The sequence below is a fragment of the Pipistrellus kuhlii genome, unplaced genomic scaffold, assembly GCF_014108245.1.
Source record: "Pipistrellus kuhlii isolate mPipKuh1 unplaced genomic scaffold, mPipKuh1.p scaffold_m20_p_6, whole genome shotgun sequence".
Taxonomy (NCBI): Eukaryota; Metazoa; Chordata; class Mammalia; order Chiroptera; family Vespertilionidae; genus Pipistrellus; species Pipistrellus kuhlii.
The window spans coordinates 74136855-74161008 of record NW_023425562.1 but is presented as its reverse complement, the minus strand read 5'-3'; the positions used below and the strand labels follow the sequence as shown (position 1 = coordinate 74161008).

Sequence of the window (24154 nt, the reverse complement as noted above, 5' to 3'; positions counted from 1 at the left end):
CTTCCGCCCCGAAGAAGCCCTCGCAGCGGAACCACGGCACCGGAATTCCTACTAGGAGACTGCGCATGCGGCTCTGTGGGGGCGTGGCTTCCAGTGACGACATTCAGGGGCGGGCTTTGTCCCAGCCAAATCCCATTGTCTTTTTTTTACGCCTTGTAAGCAGGTCATATTTTTTTTAATAACTTTATTGAGATGTAATTTAAACATCATAAAATTTGCCCATTTTCAGTGTACTATTTATTTATTTATTTATATTTATTTTTATTAAGGGGGATGTTGCAGAGGGCGAGGGGTGAGAAAGTCTCTAGAGGTGCCTGGAATAAGCTCCGTGTGTGTGTATATTTATGTACATAAGACTGTGGAAGTTATTACAATAAACGGTTAGCAGTGATTTTCCTCTGGGCTGTAGAATTACAAATGGTTTTTCTTTTCTTAGCTTTTCAACAATAAATATGTTCATAAAAAAAGAAGTAAAAATAGCTAACACTTATAGAATGTTTACTATGTGCCAAATACTGCTAAATTCTTTTACGTGTATGTATTAATTTAATCCTCACAGGAACCCTCACAGAAGTAAAATTACTATCATCTTTTAAAATACATATATTTTATTGATTTTTTTTTATTTATTTATTTTTTACAGAGAGGAAGGGAGAGATATACATCGATCAGCTGCATCCTTCACACTCCCCACTGGGAATGTGCCTGCAACCAAGGAACATGCCCTGGAACCCTTCAGTCCACAAGCCAATGCTCTATCCACTGAGGCAAACCGGTTAGAGCTATCATCTTTTTACAGAGAGGAACACTGACGTCGGAAGATCACAGAGACAGTTAAGTCAGGGGTGCCAGGGCCATTAAGAAAGTAGGGCGAGGCTTTCTAAAAACTTCTCATTTCTGCTTCTGGACATATTACTCTTTTAAAATATATATATTTTATTGATTTTTCACAGAGAGGGAGAGAGAGGGATAGAGAGAAACGTTGATGGACATTGATGGGAGAGAATCAATCCCCCGCAACCAAAGTACATGCCCTTGACCAGAATCAAACCCGGGACCCTTGAGTCCGCAGGCCAACACTCTATCCACTGAGCCAAACCGGTGCCGGCTGGACATATTACTCTTAAATGCAGCTTGTGGTTACTTCCTCTAGACAACTTGCCCTAAACATCAGCTCCTCTATGAAGCCCTCTTGCATTGCCCATCCTCCTTCATAGAGATTTGCTCCTTCTATACCAACACTTTCTACTTGCAACAGAGTTGTACAATGAGGTATGTTCAATTGTCTTTTTTTACCCATTTAAAATGGACAGTTCACTGTTAATTCATTAATAGTGTTGTGTAATCATCACTACTGTATGTTCCCAAAGCTTTTTATGGGCTCAGACAGAAACTCTGCACCCATTAAGCAATACCTCCCCATTCTCTATCCCTAGTCCTTGCAACCTCTCCTCTTGCCTAATCTTCATATTTCATATATGTTACAATATACAATATTAGTCCTTTTGTATCTGGCTTATTTCCCTTAGCATACTGCTTTCAAGGTTCATCTATATGGAAGCATGTATCAGGACTTCATGATAGCTTAATAATGTTTTGTTGTAGGTCTATACCATATTTTGTTTAATAATTTTTCTGCTGATGAACAATTGGGTTATTTCCACCTTTTGGCTATTGTGAATACTGCTGCAGTGAACATTGACACACAAGGAGATAATTTTCAATTCTTTAGTATATGCCTAAGAGTGAAATTTCTGGGAAAGATGAAAATTCTTGCTAGGCAAGAATATATTTATGTTTCTGTTTCTTCAAGTCTTTTTTCTGTGTTCTTCTGTAGGATTAAACTTTTTTCTTCACATAGATTGTGCATCGTTAATGTAAAATTTATTCCTAGGAATTTTTTTAAATAAATTTTTATTGTTCATATTATTACAAATATCCCTTCCCCCCCACACCATTGCTCTCCTCCACCAGGTTCCCTGCCTTTCCTCTGAGTTCCTGGCCTGCCATTTCCTCTCCCCCATCAGAAAGTAGAACCTAATTCTCCTATCATTGGATATGGACAGGCTTGTGTCTTGCTTGTAGCTAATAAACTACAGTTGACATGGCTCTATGTGAAGTCCAAGACTAAGTCACATAAGGCAATGCAATGAGGCTCTGCCTTGCTCTTTGAAGCCTTCAGCTGCCATTCCACTGCAGCTTAAGTATTAACTATTTTAATTAACAACTAGAGGGTCCTGAGGCTGCCATGCTGTGAGGAAGCAGAAAGTAGCCCATGCAGAGACCACATGGATAGGCCAGAAGGCACCCAGTCAGTGCCCAGGTGCTCTATCCCCCAGTGGTCCAGCTTGGTATTAGAGATGCCAAGTTAGAAGAACCCAGCCAAACTCTTTCTGAATTCTTGACCCACATCTGTGAGAGATAATTAAATGATTGCTGTTCTTGTAAGCCACTAAATTTGGGAGTGATTTGTTTCATAGCAATAGTAACCGGAGCCTGGGCCACATGCTGTCCTACCACACGGTTTTGTACATGCTTTCCACCCTACTTGGACTGTAGAACACTTCCCACATCACTTTTGCCTGGCTACCTCCATCATTTCCTTTAAATCTTTGCTACCTCGCCGAAACTGTTTTGGCTCAGTGGATAGAGCATCGGCCTGCGGACTGAAAGGTCCCGGGTTCGATTCCGGTCAAGGGCATGTACCTTTGTTGTGGGCACATCCCCAGTAGGGGGTGTGCAGGAGGCAGCTGAGCAATGTTTCTCATTGATGTTTCTGACTCTCTATCCCTCTCTCTTCCTCTCTGTAAAAAAAAAATCAATAAAATATATTTAAATAAATAAATAAATATTTGCTACCTCTACCATGGTTCAGGATGCTAATAAAGGCCCTCATAATAAACTCCTTCCTGAGTTTATCATATTTACATTTGGAGATTTAAAAAAATTTTTTTTAATATATTTAATTTTTTACAGAGAGGAAAGAGAGGGATAGAGAGTTAACAACATCGATGGAGAGAAACATCAGCCAGCTGCCTCTTGCACACCCTCTTCTGGGGATGTGCCCGCAACCAAGGTACATGCCCTTGACCGGAATTGAACCTGGGACCTTTCAGTCCGCAGACCGACGCTCTATCCACTGAGACAAACGGGTTTCGGCTGGAGATTTTTTTTGTCTTTCGGTGAGTTTTCAGCTCCATAGACCATCCTTAGTCCATGCAGTTACACAGTAGGCCAGGCATTGCAAACTTAAATGTCAACACAAAGAGAAAAGTAACATAAAGGGGAGACGTGGGCAGGTTAGGGCCTGCGGTGAAATGAAAAGAATATGTCTGTCTTCAGGGAGCAGCTGCCACTCACAGGCTCTGTGCAGCCAAATCTGCCTCATTTTAAAAGAGATGATACAAACCCAGATTATTATGTAAGTGTTAGAGTGATAGCAACTAATTAAAACTAAAAACACAGTAGAAAAAAGAAAAACAACACTCTAAAATTTAATAGTCCTTCTTTTTGAAAATGACTCTGAACTTTCACTTTGTATAACCAAGGAATAGTAATTAGAGGCACAGGTTAGCCCTGGGGCTGGTGGGGTTCAAGAGGGGTCACTTAGATTTGTTTTCTCTATTTGTACCTAGAGACTGTCTGTCATATTCTCTTCCAAGGGCATGAAGACTTTTTTTTTTTTTTTTAATATATATTATTGATTTTTTACAGAGAAGAAGGGAGCGCGGGATAGAGAGTTAGAAACATAGATGAGGGAGAATCATCAATCAGCTGCCTCTTGCACACACCCCTACTGGGAATGTGCACTTAACCAATGTACATGCCCTTGACCGGAATCGAACCTGGGACCTTTCAGTTCACAGACCGATGCTCTATCCACTGAGCCAAACTGGTTTCGGCTAGATTTTTTGATTCTTGCCAAATAATAAAAGACGTATTTATTTTTCTTTAGGAAGAAGATGGAAGTAAGAAACTGTGACAATGAAGTTACACTAAATTCTGTGTGTTCCTTCCTAGAAGATAAATTATATATGTTTGTAACAAGGAATGGTACATGCAAAGCTCATAAAAGCCCTGTGAGATATATCAATCAGGAGCAAGCAGATGTACAATCCTTAGTTCATCCTAGCTTGATGCCTGTGTCGGTGACCAGAGCTGTTTCATGCCTGAGGCACATTAAAAAAAAAAAGCCCTGTGAGAAGTGATTTTTATCTAAAAATTATAGTTATTTATTGTATCTATTAGAAATAGGAAAAAAAAGTGAGCTATCACAAAATAAAAAAGTGAGCTATTAGCCATGAAAAGACATGGAAGAAACTTAAAAATGCATATTACTAGGTGAAAGAAGCCAATCTTAAAGGACTATACTGGCCTATTCCAACTATGTACATGACGTTTGGAAAAGGCAAAACTATGGAGACAGAAAGATCAGTGGTTGGGAGGAGGGAGGGGAACAGCCTGCTGTAAGGATGCCTGGCCCGTAGAACGGCAGGTGATCTATCACTTACAGGAGCAGACAGTAGCCTGAGTTGCTCAGAACCATCACACTCAGGACATCACTACAGTAAGGAGAGACCTTTCACTCTTCAGATGAGGAAGATGCAACAGGGTATCAAGCTCTACAAATTCTTATGATCTCTGGGTAAGTTAGGAAATGGTTGTTTCTAATCATTTAACTAACAAGGAAACAGAGGTCCAACTGTACTGCGGTCCAAGTTATAAAATAAAATCCAAAGCCTGTATTTGAAAGAAAAAAAAATAGAGGGACCTCCCCCTCAATGTATAGAATAAGGGAAGAATTTTTTAAAAAATATATTTTTTATTGATTTTTTACAGAGAGGAAGAAAGAGGGATAGTTAGAAACATCAATGAGAGAGAATCATCTATCAGCTGCCTCTTGCACACCCCCTACTGGGGATGTGCCCACAACCAAGGTACATGCCCATGACTGGAATCGAACCTGGGACCTTTCAGTCCGCAGGCCGACGCTCTATCCACTGAGCCAAACCGGTTTCAGCATAAAATAAGGGAAGAATTTTAAGATTGGAAGACAAAAGCCCATCACCTGAACCCTCATGGGTGATAGTAAAATGGGTCAGAACACCACCTTCTACCGTTACACCTTTGAAGAGATTGTGTGATTGTACAGGGATCCCAGCCTTGGGTTTAGGGAAACACCTCCATGTCTGCTCCTTCACTTACATGATCTATGGAATCAGACTGCATGGAAGTTAGAAAGAAAAACAATCGCCTTCAGCAGAGGGCTGGACAATGTTTGTTGTTTAGTACTGTCATGGCTGGGCACTCAGGGACAGTTAAAGTCCTTGGGCTGCTATTGGTGTTCTGGGATTCAGTTTCCATGAGTTTACAAAGTCCTGGCCCATGGAAAGGAGTCCTCTGTGACTCGGGAAAAGTCCCAAAGCATTGTTTGGAGGGACCCCTTTAGCCACAGGACCTCATATTATGAATTTATACAAATTAAGCTATATTGCTTTGGAAAGATTGAACAATAGTTGGATTAAAAGAGAAGCAGAGACCAGCCAGCATGGCTCAGTAATTGAGCGTTGACCTATGACTCAGGAGGTCACTTTTTTTTTTTTTTAAACATATTTGATTTTTAACAGAAAGGAAGGGAGAGAGTTAGAAACATTGATGAGAGTCATTGATCAGCTGCCTCTTGGATGCCCCATACTGGGGTTGTGCCTGCAACCAAGGTACATACCCTTGACTGGAATCGAACCCTGAACCCTTCAATCTGCTGATGCTCTATCCACTGAGCCAAACTGGTTTCAGCAGGAGGTCATGTTTTGTTTTGTTTTTTAATATATTTTATTGATTTTACACAGAGAGGAATTGAGAGTGAGTTAGTCGATGAGAGAGATACATCAACCAGCTGCCTCTTGTACAACCCCCACTGGGGATGTGGCTCAGTGGATAGAGCGTCAGTCTGTGGACTGAAGGGTCCCAGGTTCGATTCCGGTCAAGGGCATGTACATTGGTTGCGGGCACATCCCCAGTGGGGAGTGTGCAGGAGGCAGCTGGTCGATGTTTCTCTCTCATCGATATTTCCAACTTTCTATCTCTCTCCCTTCCTCTCTGTGAAAAATAAAATATATATATATATATATATATATATATATATATATTCAATATATATATATATAGAAGCAGGAGGAGGCTTGGGCATCTGTGGTCCTTCAGTTTCCTGGGCCTCTCATAATGCTGCATTCATTATTCTTTGTTGTGTGATTCTAGAGGTCCAAGATTCCCCACCCCAAATCTCAACCTGCCCTATAAGATGGCTGCTAAAACAACTTTTTGTATGTCTAGAATTGGGTGAGAGAAATAGTAATTTGGCACTTCTTGCCTTTTAACTCACTATAAAAGTTACTGACTTTATTTTTGTGTTTAACCCCTTATTAGAACGTAAGCTCCCTGAGGGTAGGAATTTTTGTCTTTCTCTTTACCACCACACTGTATTGTCAGCTCTTTGCATACAGCAGGCGTTTAATAAACATTTACGAAAGGAGGAATTGAGGGATGGTGGAAAAGAAGAAACCTAGAGGGGGGAGAAGGACTGAGAGGAAAACCGGAAGAAAGAACGCGGCGAGGAAAAATAAAGGCCCCGCCCTGCTTCTCGAGAGCAGCCCCGACCCATCTCCCAGCCGAACTACAACTCCCAGCAGCTCCCAGCGCCGAGGGCGGGACTAGGTGGCCCCGCAAGACCGGGCCCCAGCCCGCTGGGCGGCCGGCGTGCCTTGCGAGCGCCGGCGCCGGCGCCGCCGCAGAGCCCGCTGGAACTTGTGGTCCGGACCGCGGGCGGGGGAGGGGCCGACAGGGAGGCGGGCAGGGGCTGGGGGGCGGGCACAGGCCCCTCCCCCGTCACTTCCTGCCGGGCTGCGGGCGCCGGAGCGGCTCTTCAGCGTTTGCGCCCGCGGTGGCCGCGTCAGATTCGGCTCCCCCTTCCTCCGGACTCCCCCCCGGCCCGGCGGCGCCCGCCTCCTCCGCGGCCACTCCGCCTCTTCCCTCCCGCCGTCCCTTCCTCCTCTCCCTCCTTCCTTCCTTCCTTCTCCCCCTCCTTGTCGCTCGCCGCCCAGGACCGCCGTTCGGGGGACAAGCTCCAGGCAGCAGCCAGGTGAGGCGGCCGCCGGGGCCTGACGGGGCCCGCGCCGGGGCCGCGCCGCGGGGAGGTGGGCGGCGAGTGGGGGCCTAGGCCTCGGCGGGACCGCGCGCCCCGCCTCCTCCCCCGGGCCTCTCCCAGGCTGCGGCGGGACCTTCGCGGAGGGAGGCTCCTCCCGCGCCCCCCAGCGTCGGGGCGCCCCGCGGCCTGGACCCGGGTCGCTCCCAGCCCCTCCGCCCCTTGTGGGGGCCAGAAACAGGTGCCACGCCGTCTTCTTCCCTCATTCCTCCTCGCGCGCGGGGTGCGGAGGCTGCTCCCGGGCCGGGGACCCGGGGTCCCCGCGTCAAGCCCCCCGAGGGGCCGGAGCGCCTGAGAGAACCCGGCCGGGTCCGGGGCACAGTAGTTGGGAGCACTGCCGCTTAGGTGTCCGACGCGGGCTGGAGTCCCACCTGTGCCTTTTTTAAGGCAAATCACTTAAACTCCCTGTGTCTTCGTTGGAAAAAAAAAAAAAAGGTTGGGGGGGCTAATATGAGGTCCCGGCCTCTTAAGGTTGTTAAGGTTCCGTGTGAATTGGGGCGTATAAAAGCGCTTATCAAAGTGCCAGACCCACACGGCGTGTCCCCATAAACCATCTGCATAATTTATTAGCGTGATATTACCGTAAGCCATAACTTCGTGGGTCGAGTGGACCAGAAGTTGACCTCCCTCCTCCTCCCTGTTGGGGTTTCCTGAGAGGCAGACGTGTCCAGCATGCCCCCTTGCAGCGCCGATTTATTTATTTATTCGGGGAGTTATAATAATATCGGGAAGGAGTGTCCATTTATTTAATCGGGACGCTCTGTGAGCAGGCAGTCTGCAAAAGATGCTGTTCTTGCCATCTCCTCGGCCGAGCCAACGGCCCGGATTGTCACCAGCTCCCTGTTTTCTTGCCATCACCAGGCTTCTTGTTGTCATTCCATTCCCGGGAAAGTTGCTGGCAGAAGCTTTTCCTTGAGTTCAGCAAACCTCTTCGGAGCTCTTGCTGCGTGTCAGGCTCTGGAGGGGTGTGTGTGTGTGTGTGTGTGTGTGTGTGTGTGTGTGTGAAGCTGGAAAATGTCTGTCTGTCCTTTCTTGCGCTATATCTCTAACTTCTAACTTTTTTTTTTCGCTGCAGCTGTGCTTTTTTATTCCCTCGTCCTTGTTGGCCGACTTTCCTTTTAAGCCCTTGCCCCACCTCCGTGTCGCAGTATTGCTTATGTGGAAGTTTTCTTCTTCTGTTCCGGCGAAGATGTGTGCCTCAGTCTGTTCTGCCCCTGTTCTTTGGCTTGTGGGGACATTTTTAAGGTCACTCTTGCATTCTGCCTGTAGCTTTCATTGTTTGGACGGTGATGGGAATAGGTAAACCAGATTTTTTTTTTTTTTTTTTTTTGGTTGATTTTGGGCTCTCAGGAATCGTGGTGCTTGCCAAATGTAAATTACATTGCTGCTTGTTGAAGTAAAAACTAAAAATACAGTTGGATTGTACAGGGAGCAGTTTTCAGTCATCCTGGTGACAGGTGGGATTTATAAAACAGCAACTCTAAGAAATACCGAGTTTCTCTTAATTCTGTACTTAGTGGTTTAGGTGTACCTTTCATTAAGGAAATGCAGTTTACGGAGGTTCACATTTACAAATGACTAGGGTGTGTGTGTGTGTGTGTGTGAGTGAGTGGGAGTTCTAGTCAGTGATTCTCCTGTACTCTAGGTAGATTTTCTTACTGACCTTAAAACTGTTTTAATTTACACCCACCTCTCAATAACTCACGATGCAAAATGGCCTCTCTGTTTTTGACTTTTTCTTAGAATTTTCTGACATAGTCTTACCATCATTTCTAGTTTAAAATCTTTGTTTGGATGACTCTTAAAAATACCCAAATAAACAACTATATAAGCAAAAGAATACATAGCAATGTTTTCTGCCACATCACAAATTGTAATATTTGGGAAAAGTTTTAATACTGCAGTAGGTAACCTACTTTAAAAAGAAACAAAACTTTTTATTATGGAAAACATAACAAAACTCAAGTAGTATGGTGAATCTCCATATACTGGTCACTCAGCTTTGACAGTTGATTAATTATAGCCGGGTCAACTAGATTATTTTGAAATAAATCCTTAACATATAATTTTACCAGATTGCCCCAGACTCTTAATCTGTCACAAAATTTACTTTTAGTAGCATCACAGTGCTTATTTTGTTTGTTGGGCTTCTGTTCTTTATATGATTACTATACAGCAGGAAAAAAAATTAGCAACCATATTAGCTCGATTCAGTGCTTGCCTCCTCCCTTTAAAGTTATATCCAAAGTTATACTTCTTTGCTTCTTTGTGTACAAAAGCAACAATTCTTGAGCTATTAATGATTGTAATTGAAAAGCAATCAGAAATACAGATATCCCTAATCCTGTTTTGGTGGAGAGACCTACCTGTTAAATCACTTTTTATGGAGGATAGCTTTGTATCAAAGTTAAACAACAGTTAATAATTCATAATAGCTTTCAAAGTTTCTTTACAGTTCTTGTGTAAATATGCTGCTATTACCTTAGGTTAAGGATTAAGCAAAGGATATTTGATTTCAAAACTGTTGTAGAATTATTTTCCAAAGACCCCATCTTCCCATCTGCTGTATTTATAAACAAATTTAGTAAATGTGAATTCATTGCATAGATATTCATGTTTTTCTTTCTTGCTTAAAGGAAGTCTGTCCTAGAATGGAAGTTGACAGGAATATTGTTTGTCATTATTAATTTTCACATTTCTGGTCATGAACAGTTTCCAGCTTTTAGACCTGTAACATTGTTGTTTCAGTTATGTAGGTTTATTTTTTAACTTGATCAGGTATGGCAAAATGTGTGTTATGTTTCAGTTATTACAACCTGAGAGATGGGGAGGGATATGCATACCTCTTAAAATTAACTTAGGGGGATAATCTAATTTGGTGTCTAAGAAAGAACACAAAATGTATTTTATTTTAAAAAAATGCTTATGCCCTAGCCTGTTTGGCTCAGTGGATAAAGCGTTGACCTGTGGACTGAAGGGTCCAGTGTTCGATTCCAGTCAAAGGCACATGCCCAGGTTTCGGGCTCCATCCCCCATAGGGGCTGCAGGAGGCAGCTGATCGATGACTCTCATCATTTATATTTCTATCTTTCTCTCCCTCACCTTTCCTCTGTGAAATCAATAAACATATATTTAAAAAAAAATGCTTAGTACTTCCTAGTTGGCTTAAAGTAAAACTTTTATGTTTTTGGAATTGTTATTATAAATACTGTACAGTTTATTCAGGCTATCGTTCTCTTTTAAAATTCAGCCAGAAAGCTCTTTTATATACAGATTATCTTAAGTTTAAAAATGAGCATGACTCAGAATTCCTTCCCCTCCTCCAATTCTGAAGTCCAACCATTAACATTATTCTGGGTGTAATCATTAAACATGAGAATATCCTGTGCTACTTCATCCAGAGTCTCTTCCCCCATAAAACCATGAAGAAGTATTTAATCTAGAGGCATAGAGTGGGTCTCAGCTTACAGGGCAACTTTCTCTGATGCCCTTTTACTGGATGGAGTGAGAGTGAAACTTACCGGTATAAATATGAAACGTTCATGAAAACGGTATCTTTTTGTGGGATGTCATAGGGCCTTGTTTTTATTAGCCTCCAAACTGGATCATATTTCACGTCCAACTTAGTGACACAGAATTGCTCAATTTGGGGAAATGTAAACTCCTCCCCTCACATGAGGAGCTTTTGGCCTTGCTCTTATTTTGGATTTTGGAGCCTGCAGAAGTTTTTAGAGAATTTTATGACAGATTTTGTTCTCCATTAGACCTATGACAGGTTATTTTAAATTAACTTGTGGAGGTGGAGACTTTTGTGGTTAATATGCTCTGGTACAATTTACTACTTGAACTTTTCCTTAAATAAAACTTTATCAAAATTAAGACTATATAGCATTTATGCTATCCTGAAAAATATAATTCACAAGTTAGAGATTGAACTATGAGAAGACATGGTTGCTATGGTTATTTTTACTGAATATTTCATTATGAAAAATTACAAATATATAATAAAATTTAAAGAATTGTAGTGCCACCTCTGTATCTGTCACTCTGTGCCATTAACATTTTACTATCCTTGCTTTCTCACCTCTCTTCTACTTGTCCATCTCTTTTAAATGTTTTTTTTTTAAATTGATTTCAGAAAGAGGAAGGGAGAGGGAGAGATAGAAATATCAATGATGAGAGAGAATTATTGATAGCTGCCTCCTGCATACCCTCCCCTGGGGATTGAGCCCACAACCCGGGCATGTGCCCTAACCCAGAATTAAACTGTGACCTCTTGGTTTCTGGGTCAGTGCTCAACCACTGAGCCATACTGACTGGGTCAGAACTAAGCCTTTAAAAAAAAAAAAAAAAAAAAGTATTTTTATTTATTTCAGAGAGGAAGGGTCGGGGGAGAGAGAAACATCAATGATGAGAGAGAATCACTGATTGGCTGCATAGTGGGGACCTAGCCTGCAACCTGGGCATGTGCCCTTGACCAGAATTGAACCCAGGACCCTTCAGTAAATGCACTATCTGCTGAGCCAAACTAGCTAGGGCCAGAACTCTTTGCTTTTTTTTTTTTTTTTTTTTTTTTAACATATTTTATTGATTTTTTTACAGAGAGGAAGGGAGAGAGATAGAGAGCTAGAAACATCGATCCACTGGGGATGTGCTCGCAACCAAGGTACATGCCCCTGACTGGAATCGAACATGGGATCCTTCAGTCCCCAGACTGACGCTCTATCCACTGAGCCAAACCGGTTTCGGCAACTCTTTGCTTTTTAAAGGAAATTGTTTAATGAACCAAGATGTGCTTATCGATAAATCAAGTATTAAAACCTTGAATAGCCGAAACCGGTTTGGCTCAGTGGATGGAGCGTCGGCCTGTGGACTGAAGGGTCCCAGGTACAATTCCGGTCAGGAGCATGTACCTTGGTTGTGGGCATGTCCCCAGTGCGGGGTGTGCAAGAGGCAGCTGATCTATGTTTCTCTCTCATCGATGTTTCTAACTCTCTATCCCTCTCTCTTCCTCTCTGTGAAAATAAAAAAAAAAAAATATATATATATATATATATGTATATATATATGTATAAAACCTTGAATAATGTTGACCAAATCCTATGTTTTTACCTGCTATGGAAAGGATTATAATATATAGCTGTGTTTATTTTATTCTTTTATTTATATATTTTTTAGCTATGTTGATTTTAAATACTACCAGGTGCATAGTTTGCCTATTATCTGTTTTGCTCACAACTTAATGCTCTGAGCTAAAAAAACCTTACCAAAGAATATAATTATTTTTAAATAATAAAATTGTGAAATTATTGCAAATAGCTTAATTTATTTTAAAAATATCTATGTTCCCATTTTAGTGAATAAGGTTGATGTAAAAGTGATTTATGTCACCAGGAAAGTGGAGATAGAAGCAAATTATCTGCAGACTTAATTGTTTTCCAGAATTACACACATTCACTTATTTGTTAAAGGAGTATATTCAGTGTGCTCCCTCAAAATATATTTAATGAAAGCAAAAGTAGGGAAATATATCCAAGAAAGTATTTGCTTTCATTAAAAATTAGTTTTTTAAATATTACATCTGTGGCTCACCTGTTTCTGCTTAATATGGAATCTGATTGGGAGAGGTGTGATGATGGCTTTGAGTTTATAACAGTAATCGAAGCAAAACAGGCCATTTTATTATAATATGATGCGGAGGTCGTAATTGTCCTACATGCTTGTTTTTGTCTTGTCTATGAGGCGACAAACTAAGAAAATCTATTTAAGTGCCCTAGGGTCTTTTCTCTAAATCAGATTGTCTCTCTTTGTTGTAGCTTTTAGAACTGGTTGCCCAGGGAGTAGGTTGATTTTTAGTCAACATGTTTTCTCTTTCCATTTATTGTATAATTTTATAAGTGGTATGTACCTATAACTTTATAGATGTTTATGTGACTGAGCACAGGATTAGTGAATTTGCTGGATAATAATATTTGCTGTTCTTTCTTACCATGCGCCAGGTTAAAATTATCGAGTGAAGGTTATTTTGATGCAGGAAAGGAATCTAAAAGGTCAGATTGAATTTATCTAATAATATAAAAGCTGCTGTTTATCCAGCTCTTACTTTGTGCCAAGAGTTGAAGTAGACACTGTATGTTGTGTGAGAGACATTGATTGTTGCCTCCTTCAGGCATTCCCAAAGTGGGGGGATAGGTGTTTTAATTATGTCTTAATTAATTGATTATTTATTTAGATTTAGTGGGATAAATATAGGTGATTAAGAGTTAGCAATAATGGTTTATTTCTCGGTGTTTTAATGTTTAGACAGTTGAGCCGAATTAGCACACATGACATACAAGATAGAATTAGTATGTAATTATATAGGGTTTATTTGTTTATTTTTAGTGGGTTTTAGGCTCTACGGCGATATACACTGAAGGTTAGAAGATGAAAATAGAGACAGGCAGGCGGCTGCAGTTGGCTCAGGCTCACACAGCAGAGCAGTCAGGGGCTTGTTTTTTGGAGTGATGTGGAGTTGTTTTCCTATTGGGCAGGAGACTATAATTGAAGATGATCTTGGTGTTATATAGATTGTGGTAAATAAGTTGTGTTTTTATTAGTGTGGGCTAGACAGTGTGTTTTATGTTAGGAGTAGGGTGTTTGCACTTTAATGGCGCAGAGCTTTTACATCAAGATACTGGAGTGTTCATTAATTTTGGAAGTTAGAGTATTGGGGGTTTCCATACAGCAAACATTTCACACAATAATTATTTCATGCATTAGAGGGGTTATATTATTATAACAGTAGGGAACCAGCAACTGAGGTATGTGCCCTTGAGTGGAATTCAGGGAATCAAACCTGAGACACTTTTTTTTTTTTAATTTTATTGATTTTTTACAGAGAGGGATAGAGAGTCAGAAACATGGATGAGAGAGAACCACCAATCAGCTGCCTCCTGGGGATGTGAACCCTTCAGTCCCCAGGCCACTGAGCCAAACTGGTTTCGGCCAAACCTGAGAGCCTTTAGTGTGCAGGCTGATGCTCTAAACGTTGTGCAGCACTGGCCAGGGCTACAGTTTAGTTTTGTTTGTTGAGATAGATTGCTGCAGTCAAATTAAACTGAAATTTTAAGCTGATTCAAAAGTTGGGGAAGTACTATGTAGTAAATGGGGAGGAGGATGTTTCGGTAACTTTTTGTGTTGAAGGAGGCTTTACTCTATTGCTATAATCCTTCATGAAGTTTGTTAAAAAATGATTTATTAACTGTATACACCAGGTTGTTGCTAAGAAAATTAACTTTAAAAAAAATATATTTTCATTGATTTCAGAGAGGAAGGGAAAAGGTGAGAGATAGAAACATTGGGGATTGAGCCCGAAACTTGGGCATGTGCCCTTGACTGGAACTGAGCCTGGGACCCTTCAGTCTACTTTATCCACTGAACCAAACCAGCTAGGGCAGAAAATTAGTTTCTTTAGAATTATAGTATTCTGCTTAATTGGAAGTGAGTTAAATAAGCTTCTAGTTAACTTTATAGGGTTAAGTGGTGATTGCTCTTTTTGCTTCCCAGCCATTTCTGATATCCATTTCTTGGCTAATAGTATTAGGAAATACTTACTGTAATGTTCTGTTTTGTGTAGACTGCATCTTGAACAATTTCTTTGAATCAGTGATCTTCTGAATAAGAAGCCTCTTTGGTTGTCCACCCAGGTAGTAGTCATCTCTTATGGTTAGCCTTAAAAGGCTAGATCAATGAAATTAAATCTGCTTTTGGATTGGGGTTTTAGTGAGAGATGGTGTATGAGTTTCCATTCTGTGTTTAACCTTTTCTCAAGCAACTGTGTAGTCTAAAATGACATGTGTGTGTCTCATTAATCATGAAAAGGTGTTGGAATATGTTTTTTTCTGGGGATGAATTGAGCAGTTAATACTTCTTAAATTGTTACTGTAATGGTTCCCCTCAGGCATAGCTTTATGATCTAATTAGATTTTGTCTGATTCTCACGTTTTTGCTTTTTTATTTTTTATTAATCCTCACCCAAGGATATTTTTTCATTGATTTTTAGAAAGAGTGGAAGGCAGAGGGAGAGACAGAGAGAAACATTGATGTGAGAGAGATACATCCATTGGTTGCCTCCTGCATGCATCCTGACCAGGGCCTGAGAACCTGTAACCACGGTAAGTGCCCTTGACTGGATTCGAACCTAGGACCCTTTAGTCCGCAGGCTGATGCTCTATTCACTGAGCCAAACCGGTCAGGGCACGTTTTTGCTTTTTCATGCTTTAGATAGATTAAAATTAATTGATGCATGAATTTTCTACCTTTGCAGATTGCAACCTGATAAAAATAAGTCTGATTATGCTTAGATGCTTATGTTCTTTGTTGCACAATTTAACCAACCTCATTAAAGCTTCATGACCCTTTACCTAGATGACGGTCAAATATAGTTAAGTCAATAAGTTTCCTTCTGGTTTGTGAAAGAGTGAACCTTTCTAGTTTGGAACATTTAGATTAGCTAATAATTTCTCTTTTAACTGAGAATTTATCAATATAAGCACCAAACATAAAAACAAAACAAAACACTTTTTGAAAGGATGAGGTTCTTTTTAAGTTTGCTACATTTTCTTTCTTTTCTTTGAATGTGATTTATTAATATCATTTTATGTATTGTATACTATATATCCTAAAAAAGTGGTAGTTTAACAGCTAACTTTGGTATGACATGTCACTTTATAAGCATTTTATTTACATTATGAGTCATTCACTCAAGATTCATCTGATTATTGTTTTATAAATCATGAAATTGGTGGAGGTAATATCATTTAATACATTAAAAGGTTAAGGCCTACAAGAGTAACTTGGTCAGGATTATTCATCTGAGCACTAGAGTTTGAGACTCAAAACCTCAGACCCCCAATCAAGAGCTTTACCCACCATACCCAGGCAACCATGTGCTAGCTGGTTTGACCTTATCCTAAATCAGCATTTTGTAGCCAAGAGATTTTTTTTTTTTAAAGGAAAGCCGATATTATATATATATATATATATATATATATATATATATATATATATATATATATTTTTTTTTTTTTTTTTTTAATTGATTTTTTACAGAGAGGAAGAGAGAGGGATAGAGAGTTAGAAACATTGATGAGAGAGAATCATCGATCAGCTGCCTTTGTATCACCCCCACTGGGGATGTGCCCGCAACCAAGGTACATGCCCTTGACCGGAATCGAACCCGGGACCTTTCAGTCCGCAGGCTGACGCTCTATTCACTGAGCCAAACCGGTCTCGGCTGTAGCCAAGAGATTTTTTATGTTCTCTTGTGTCTTTAGTTATGATGTGATGTGTATTATAAATGGTTTATCACTGCTAATTAAAATGCCACTGTGAATTATTTATTTAAATTTGTGTTGGGTTCAAGGTTATTTCTATACAAATGTGAAGTCCACGAAGACAGAGACTATATCTTATTTGTCTCCTCTCTCTTCAGTGTCTAGAATAGTGCCTACAAATAGCAGGTATTCAATATTTATTGAATGAATAAAGCAATGAAATTTTTAAAATGAAATATGTTTTTATTGATTTCAGAGAGGAAGGGAGAGGGAAACATAGAAACATCAATGATAAGAGAGAATCATTGATTGGCTGCCTCCTGCACGTCCCCTACTGGGGTGGAGCCCACAACTCAGGCATGTGCACTTGACCAGAATCGAACCTGGGACTCTTCAGTCCATAGGTCAACACTATCCACTGAGCCAAACTGTCTAGGGCTAAAGCAATGAATTTAATTCATGTGCTTGGATTCTGGTATGTTTTTTTGAGTGGACAAAAGGGAATTGAGTTTAACCAACAGTCTTTGTTCTCTGCTGCTGTTTGGAGTAAGTGCTGTTTGGCATATATTGGTAATAAACATGATGGTTTTGGATTATCATTTGAAAATGGTTGGAGGATTTTAAGAAATGTTTACTTACAGAAGTATGAATGTGTATCTGAATCTCAGCCATCACTTGTGTTGTGTAATGATGCGTGAAATTCAAATGGTTGCAGACTGCTACATTTCTTTCCTCCTTTTTACTTTGCTTTGAGTTGTTGGCTGTTGTTTCTTACTATTTTCATTATGTCTGATTTCCCCCCAATCTTAATTATTTAACTTCTGTTTTGGGCTAGAAACTTAGATAACCAAATCTACCATAATTGTTCAGAATAGATGGGTTTAAATGGAGGAGAGCCCTGTTGGTAAAAGGCATGGACTCAATTAGGTGAGTCTTAGACATCTATTTGAGCCTTTTCCACTTTTCATTCATGTTAGTTCTTGATTGGGTGAGATTATGGAACAAATGGTTCTAGATTGGAAAGTTGTTATCCTATGTAATAAAGAGGGAATATGCTAATTGACCATCACTTCATCACAAAGCTGGCTGCACTCACAACTGAGGCCAAGTTCCCATAAGGAGCCTTAAAGAGCAATCACCAGGGACCTGAGGCTACCCCCTCCCCGCCCTGTGGGGCTTGATAGAGGACCTCAGGCCAAGCCTCCAACCTGGCAGGGCTTGACAGGGGGCATCAGGCTGCGCCCCCCGCCCTGGCATCAGGCTAGGGGACCTCAGGCCACGCCTCCTGCTGGCAGGGCTTGGCAGGGTACCTCAAGGTGCGCTTCCCATTCTGGTGCTGGGCTAGGTGACCTCAGGCTGCTCCCTCCACCCCAGTGCCAGGCTAGGGGACCTCAGGCCATGCTCCCCCACTAGGTGGGGCTTGACAGGGGACTTCAGGCCACGCCCTCCCTCCCCCAGCACCAGGCCAGGGGACCTCAGACCACACCCCCACCCAGTGGGGCTTGACAGGGCACCTCAGGCCATGCCCCCCATCCAGAGGGGCTTGACAGGGGATCTCAGGCTGTGTCCCCCACCTGGCAGGGCTTGATGGAGACTTCAAAGCATGCCCTCTGCCCCGGTCTGGGCTGGGGGACCTCAGGCCACGCTCCCTGTCCTGGCGCCAGGCCAGGGGACCTGAGGCTATGCCCCCTGCCCGGCAGGGTTTGACAAGGGTGGGACTGGCTGGGTCTGGATCTAGCTCAATGGGGTGGGGTGGTCGGGTCTGGGTCTCACGTGATTTTGAGGTGCATGTGGTGGGAGGGATTTGACTTTGGGTCCCGTAGTGTGCCTCAGCCTCTGATAGGAGGAAGGTTTTCATATACATTTTACCAATTTTCTTTCATCTTTGACAATTCTATTGTAGAGAAAGGGCAAATAGCAATATTAAATTATTTATTCTAATTAATCCCCTTTAAAAATATATTTATTGATTTTTTACAGAGAGGAAGGGAGAAGGATAGAGAGTTAGAAACATTAATGAGAGAGAAACATTGATCAGCTGCATCCTGCACACCTCCTACAGGGGATGTGCCTTCAAGCAAAGTACATGCCCTTGATCGAAATCGAACCTGGGACCCTTGAGTTTGCAGGCTGATGCTCTATCCATTGAGCCAAACTGGTTGGGTCTAATTAATCCCCTTTTAATGTGCATGAATTTCATGTACTGGGTCACTAGTTATAGTATATTACAAAAAGAAGAGCTTGAGTTGTTAAAATATTGTAGAGCTAATCAAGAGCACTAGGATTTTTGTGTTTTTTAAAAAATATATTTTATTGATTTTTTTTCAGAAAGGAAGAGAGAGGGATAGAGAGTTAGAAACATCGATGAGAGAGAAAATATTGATCAGCTGCCTCTTGCACAACCCCTACTGGGGATCTGCCCGCAACCAAGGTACATGCCCTTGACTGGAATCGAACCTGGGACCTTTCAGTACGTAGGTTGATGTTCTATCCACTGAGCCAAACTGGTTTCGGCAAGAGCACTAGGTTTTATTTCTAAAATCATTTGGACAGTAAACAGCTATTTTTTATTATTTATTAAGTCATAGTAGTAGTGAGAAATTGAAATGAGCAAAATTATGTTCTGAAAGTGCAAAAAAGCATCTCAACATGAGAAATTCTATTTGCTACTGACTCCTGTAATTTAACACATTAAGCACCCAGCCTGTTTTGTCTTTCAGGACAGAAAGTATAGTGTTAGTCATGGGTGACTGGGTGCTTAACGTGTTAAAAGGTGGGACAACTCTAGATAAAGCAGACCTGAGAGTTTGAGAATTAAACTCTTATGTCACTTAAAATCCTAAAGAAGGATTTTGATTTGGATTTACTAGAGATAATGTGCTTTATCGTATTTTGCAATTTAACAATTTGTAAAATTTCCTATCTAAATTGTGTTTGCACACTAAGCACATGGTAAGGGCATACTAGCTAATAAAAGAGCAATATGCAAATAGACCATGCCTCTGCTACACTCACAAGCCATGCCCACCAACCAATCAGGAGCGAGTATGCAAATTAACCAAAGCAAGATGGCTTCAGCCATGGAGCAAGCTGGGGGGTTGGGTTTCACTGGCAATGGAGGAAGCCAAGCTTCCTGCACATCCTGGCCAGCCCAGGCCTCTGCTCAAGGCTATAAAGTTTCAATTATAGAAGATAAATAAACCCCAGATACCAGGGCCTCCACTTGGGTCACTGGGGGGCATGGCTGGCCTGCAAACCACTACACACCCCTCGCCCAGGCCACCCCATTCCCCAAGGACACCCTGATCTAGGACACCTTTCAGGGCAAACCAGCTGGCCCCCACCTGTGCACCAGGCCTTTATCCTACCTAATAAAAGAGTAATATGCAAATTGATCATCACTCCAACACACAAGATGACTGCCCCTGTGTGGTCAAAGATGGATGTCCCCATGTTGACACAAGATGGCCAGCAGAGGAGGGCAGTTGTGAGTGATCAGGCTAGCAGGGGAGGTCAGTTGGAAGGGACCAGGTCTGCAAGGGAGAGCAGTTGTGGGGGGGGAAAGGAACCAAGCCTGCAGGGGAGGGCAGTTAGGGGTGAGCAGGCCTGCAGGGGAGGGCAGTTAAGGGTGAGCAGACCTGCAAGGGAGGGCAGTTAGGGGCAATCAGGAAGGCAGGCAGGTGAGCAGTTGGGAGCCAGCAGTCCTAGATTGTGAGAGGGATGTCTGACTGCCCGTTTAGGTCCTGGTATCCTACCAGGATTGGGCCTAAATGGGCAGTAGGACATCCCTCGAGGGGTCCCAGATTGGAGAAGGTGCAGGCTGGGCTGAGGGACAGATACCCCTGTGCATGAATTTTGTACAGCGGGCCTCTAGTTTATAAATACTGTGTTTCCCCGAAAATAAGACATCCTCCGAAAATAAGACCTACTTACAGGTTTCCTTCTGAGTGAAATATAAGGCATCCCCAAAAATAAGGCCCCCCCCTAGGCTAAACTTGAGAGATTTGGTCCACTGATTCTGAAAGAAATGGAGTCACAAGAAATTCACCAGGAAATTCAGGAATTGGATTGTTATGATGATGTTCCAGAAGATGATGACATGATTGTCATTGAATAAATGAGTAAATTCTTTTTTTTAAAAAATATATTTTATTGATTTTTTACAGAGAGGAAGGGAGAGAGATAGTTAGAAACGTCGATGAGAGAGAAACATTGACCAGCTGCCTCTTTCACAACCCCTACTGGAGATGTGCCCGCAACCAAGGTGCATGCCCCTGATCAGAATCGAACCTGGGACCTTTCAGTCCGCAGACCGACGCTCTACCACTGAGCCAAACTGGTTTCGGCTAAATGAGTAAATTCTTGAAACTGTAGGATTCACAGTTTGTCTGGTTTGTGTTGATAACTACCGTACTGCCGTACCATATACAGGTAATAAATTTCCTTTATTTTCATTTAACAATAAATGTGTACCGTATTCTTCTTCATGGAAAAATAAGACATCCCCTGAAAATAAGACCTACAGCATCTTTGGGAGCAAAAATTAATATGAGACACTGTCTTATTTTCGGGGAAACAGGGTAAAATACTAGTAGTTAAGCAGTTTAAAAATCAGGCTTGTATGATCAGGCAATATATGATGTCCAGTTCCTTCTTTGGAAAGTAAATCTTAGGCATTCACAGCTCTCTTATCAGGAAGTAATTGAGACCGAAAAGGAAATTTCTACTGACTCCTATGTTCATGTTGTTGGAGTCATGCCTTTTGAAGACTCTAGAGTGAGCCAATCCAGGACATCATGTTTTTGGAAACTTCCCTACTTGGAAATTTTAGATTTCCCCAAAACTTTAACAATATATATATATATATATATATATATATATATATATATATATATATTCATTTTCAGGAAAATATACCCTCTGTAAATTATTATTTCTTATTTTTCAGGGATTTTCTAACCACATAATCTCTCAGACATAAACCACAACAACATTGTTCCTGGAACACCTCTCTTTTTAAGGTATACATAATTTGGCTCTATAATTTCAAGCCTGTATATAATTCATAATATTTTTTAAATTTTTCATTGACTAATGTGGAGATTGACATTTACTTCTGGCTATAATATTAGGGAAGTAGAGAGATTTTATGTATATAGTTTGAATTTCTTTTTACTCTTGAGATTTTATTAGAAAGTAATTAAATGCAGGGGAAATTGGCAAGATGTAAAACCTGCTAGCTGACATTGCCTTATACTTTAAATGTGGAGATGTAAAAACTGAATACTGAAGACATTAACGTTATTCGTCAAATAAGTGTCTTGTTTATAGAAACTTTTGTAGTTTGTCTTTGATTTCTCAGATTGATTATGTTATACTTGTTTTTCAAACCTGTGGAACTAATTCAGCTTTGTTTTCTATCATGAGTTAGGGTTAGGATTCAAATTCTGTTTACCACTGGCTGTGATCATTCCTGTGTTTCCCAAAGTGTGGTACGCATCCCCAGGGGTACGGGAAGAGTTTGGTGGGGATATGCATTGCACCATGCTTAGCTGCGCCTAATTCTATGTTCTCATAAGTACAAGGGGTACTCAGCGTTACGAAAATTATAGAAGGGGTACACATGTCAAAAGTTTGGGAGCCAAAACCAGTTTGGCTCAGCGGTACAGCGTCGGTCTGCGGACTGAAAGATCCCAGGTTCGATTCCGGTCAAGGGCATGTACTTTGGTTGTGGGCACATCCCCAGTAGAGGGTGTGCAAGAGACAGCTGGTCGATGTTTCTCTCTCATCGACGTTTCTAGCTCTCCATCTCTCTCCCTTCCTCTCTGTAAAAAATAAAAAAAATAAAAAAAATAAAAGTTTGGGAAACACTGATTTAGACCAAAAACGTTTTATAAGAGTGCTCCTAGGAATTTACAGTCTTTTATGTGCAAAATACACTGCTTTGTGTTTTTTAGCACTTACTAAGAATTGAAAGCACATCATCATATATCTCTGAGGTGGCAGTAGTGGACAAATTAATCCAACATTCTTTGGAATGAGGAAATTGAAGCATCAGGAAATTAGAGAAATTATACAAAATTCAGTGAATGGATTTACACTTATCACACTGACTTTGTATAATGCCTTTCCCCCTCATCCCCCCACCTTCCCCCCCCCAAAAAAAAAAAAAGAACTGAATAACTTATTACACCTCCTTCAAGGTTTTAGCTCTCGGATTGCTAGGACTGAGGCTTTGTCAAATATTCAGTTACAAAGTGATCTGGGAAACTGAGGCCCTGGGCAGTGGCTTGCCAAAAGTTGGATGCTTAATTGCTATCTGAATTGGGAGTAAACCTGAAAGCCACAACTTAGTCTGATTTAATTTAAAACTGAAGGCTGGTTTCTTAAAAACTGGGTCTTGGCACTGATCTGTTTTGCATGAAGATGATGGTAAATGCAGTCATGTTTGTTTCTGGGTAGATGGCACATGGTTATAGACTACAATTTTTCTTTTCTAAAAGGAAAAGCTAGTTAACTATTTTGTTGAACCAAGCCCCTTATTTGAGAACTAGAGGCCCAGTGCATGAAATTCATTTACTGGGTGTGTGTGTGTCCCTCAGCCCAGCCTGCACCCTCTCCAATCTGGGACCCCACAGGAATAGGGCTTAAACTGGCAGCCACACATCCCTCTCACAATCCGGGACTGCTGGCTCCCAATCACTTGCCTGCCTGCCTGATTGCCCCTAACCCTGTAGTTGGCAAATAGCGGCTCATGAGCCACTTGTGCCTCTTTGGCCCTTTGAGTGTGGCTCTTCCACAAAATACCATGGCTTGGGCGAGTCTATTTTGAAGAAGTGGCTGTAGAAGAAGTTAAGTTTAAAAAATTTAGCTCTGAAAGGAAATTTCAAACATTGTACTGTTGATATTTGGCTCTGTTGACTAACGAGTTTGCCGACCACTGTCCTAACTGCTTCTGCATGCCTGATTAACCACTTCTGCCTGCCAGCCTGATCACCCCCTAACCATTCCCCTGCCAACCTGATCGACACCTAACTGCTCTCTTGCCTGCCCGATCGCCCCCAACTGCCTCCCCTGCCGGCCTGGTCGCCCCCAACTGCCCTTCCCTACTGGCCTGGTCACCCCTAACTTCCCTCCCCTGGCAGCCATCTTGTGACAACATGGGCATGGCCATCTTATGACCACAGGGGCGTGGCCATCTTGTGCAAAAGCATGATATGGTCAATTGCATATTACCTCTCTATTATATAGGAGGATATGTCAAAAGGTACTTCTTAAAAATCTCTAGCATAGCCAAAACCGGTTTGGCTCAATGGATAAAGTGTCAGGCTGTGGACTGAAGGGTCCCAGGTTCGATTCTTGTCAAGGGAATGTACCTTGGTTGTGGGCACATCCTTAGTGGGGGTGGGTGGGTGCAGGAGGCAGCTGATTGATATTTCTCTCTCATCGATGTTTCTAACTGTCTGTCTCCCTTCCTCTCTGTAAAAAAATCAATAAAATATATTTAAAGCCAAAACCGGTTTGGTTCAGTGGATAGAGAATCGGCCTGCGGACTGAAAGGTCCCAGGTTCGATTCCAGTCAAGTGCATGTACCTTGGTTGTGGGCACATCCCCAGTAGGGGGTGTGCAAGAGGCA

The 24154-nt window shown here is 41.7% G+C and overlaps 1 protein-coding gene across 3 annotated transcripts in view; it reads left to right on the top strand.

Annotated features, from left to right (window-relative positions):
* Nucleotides 1-6884: 6884 nt before the first annotated feature.
* The window catches only part of STAU1 (staufen double-stranded RNA binding protein 1), a 70302-nt gene continuing 53032 nt past the window's right edge, over nt 6885-24154 (top strand). Inside the window, exons 1-2 of one of the 3 annotated variants that reach the window (XM_036417663.2) lie at nt 6885-7138; nt 21467-21539. The gene's annotated coding sequence lies outside the window, so the exon portion shown is untranslated. The remainder of the gene's footprint in view (nt 7139-21466; nt 21540-24154) is intronic. The other 2 variants (XM_036417667.2, XM_036417668.2) reach the window with 2 other exon arrangements.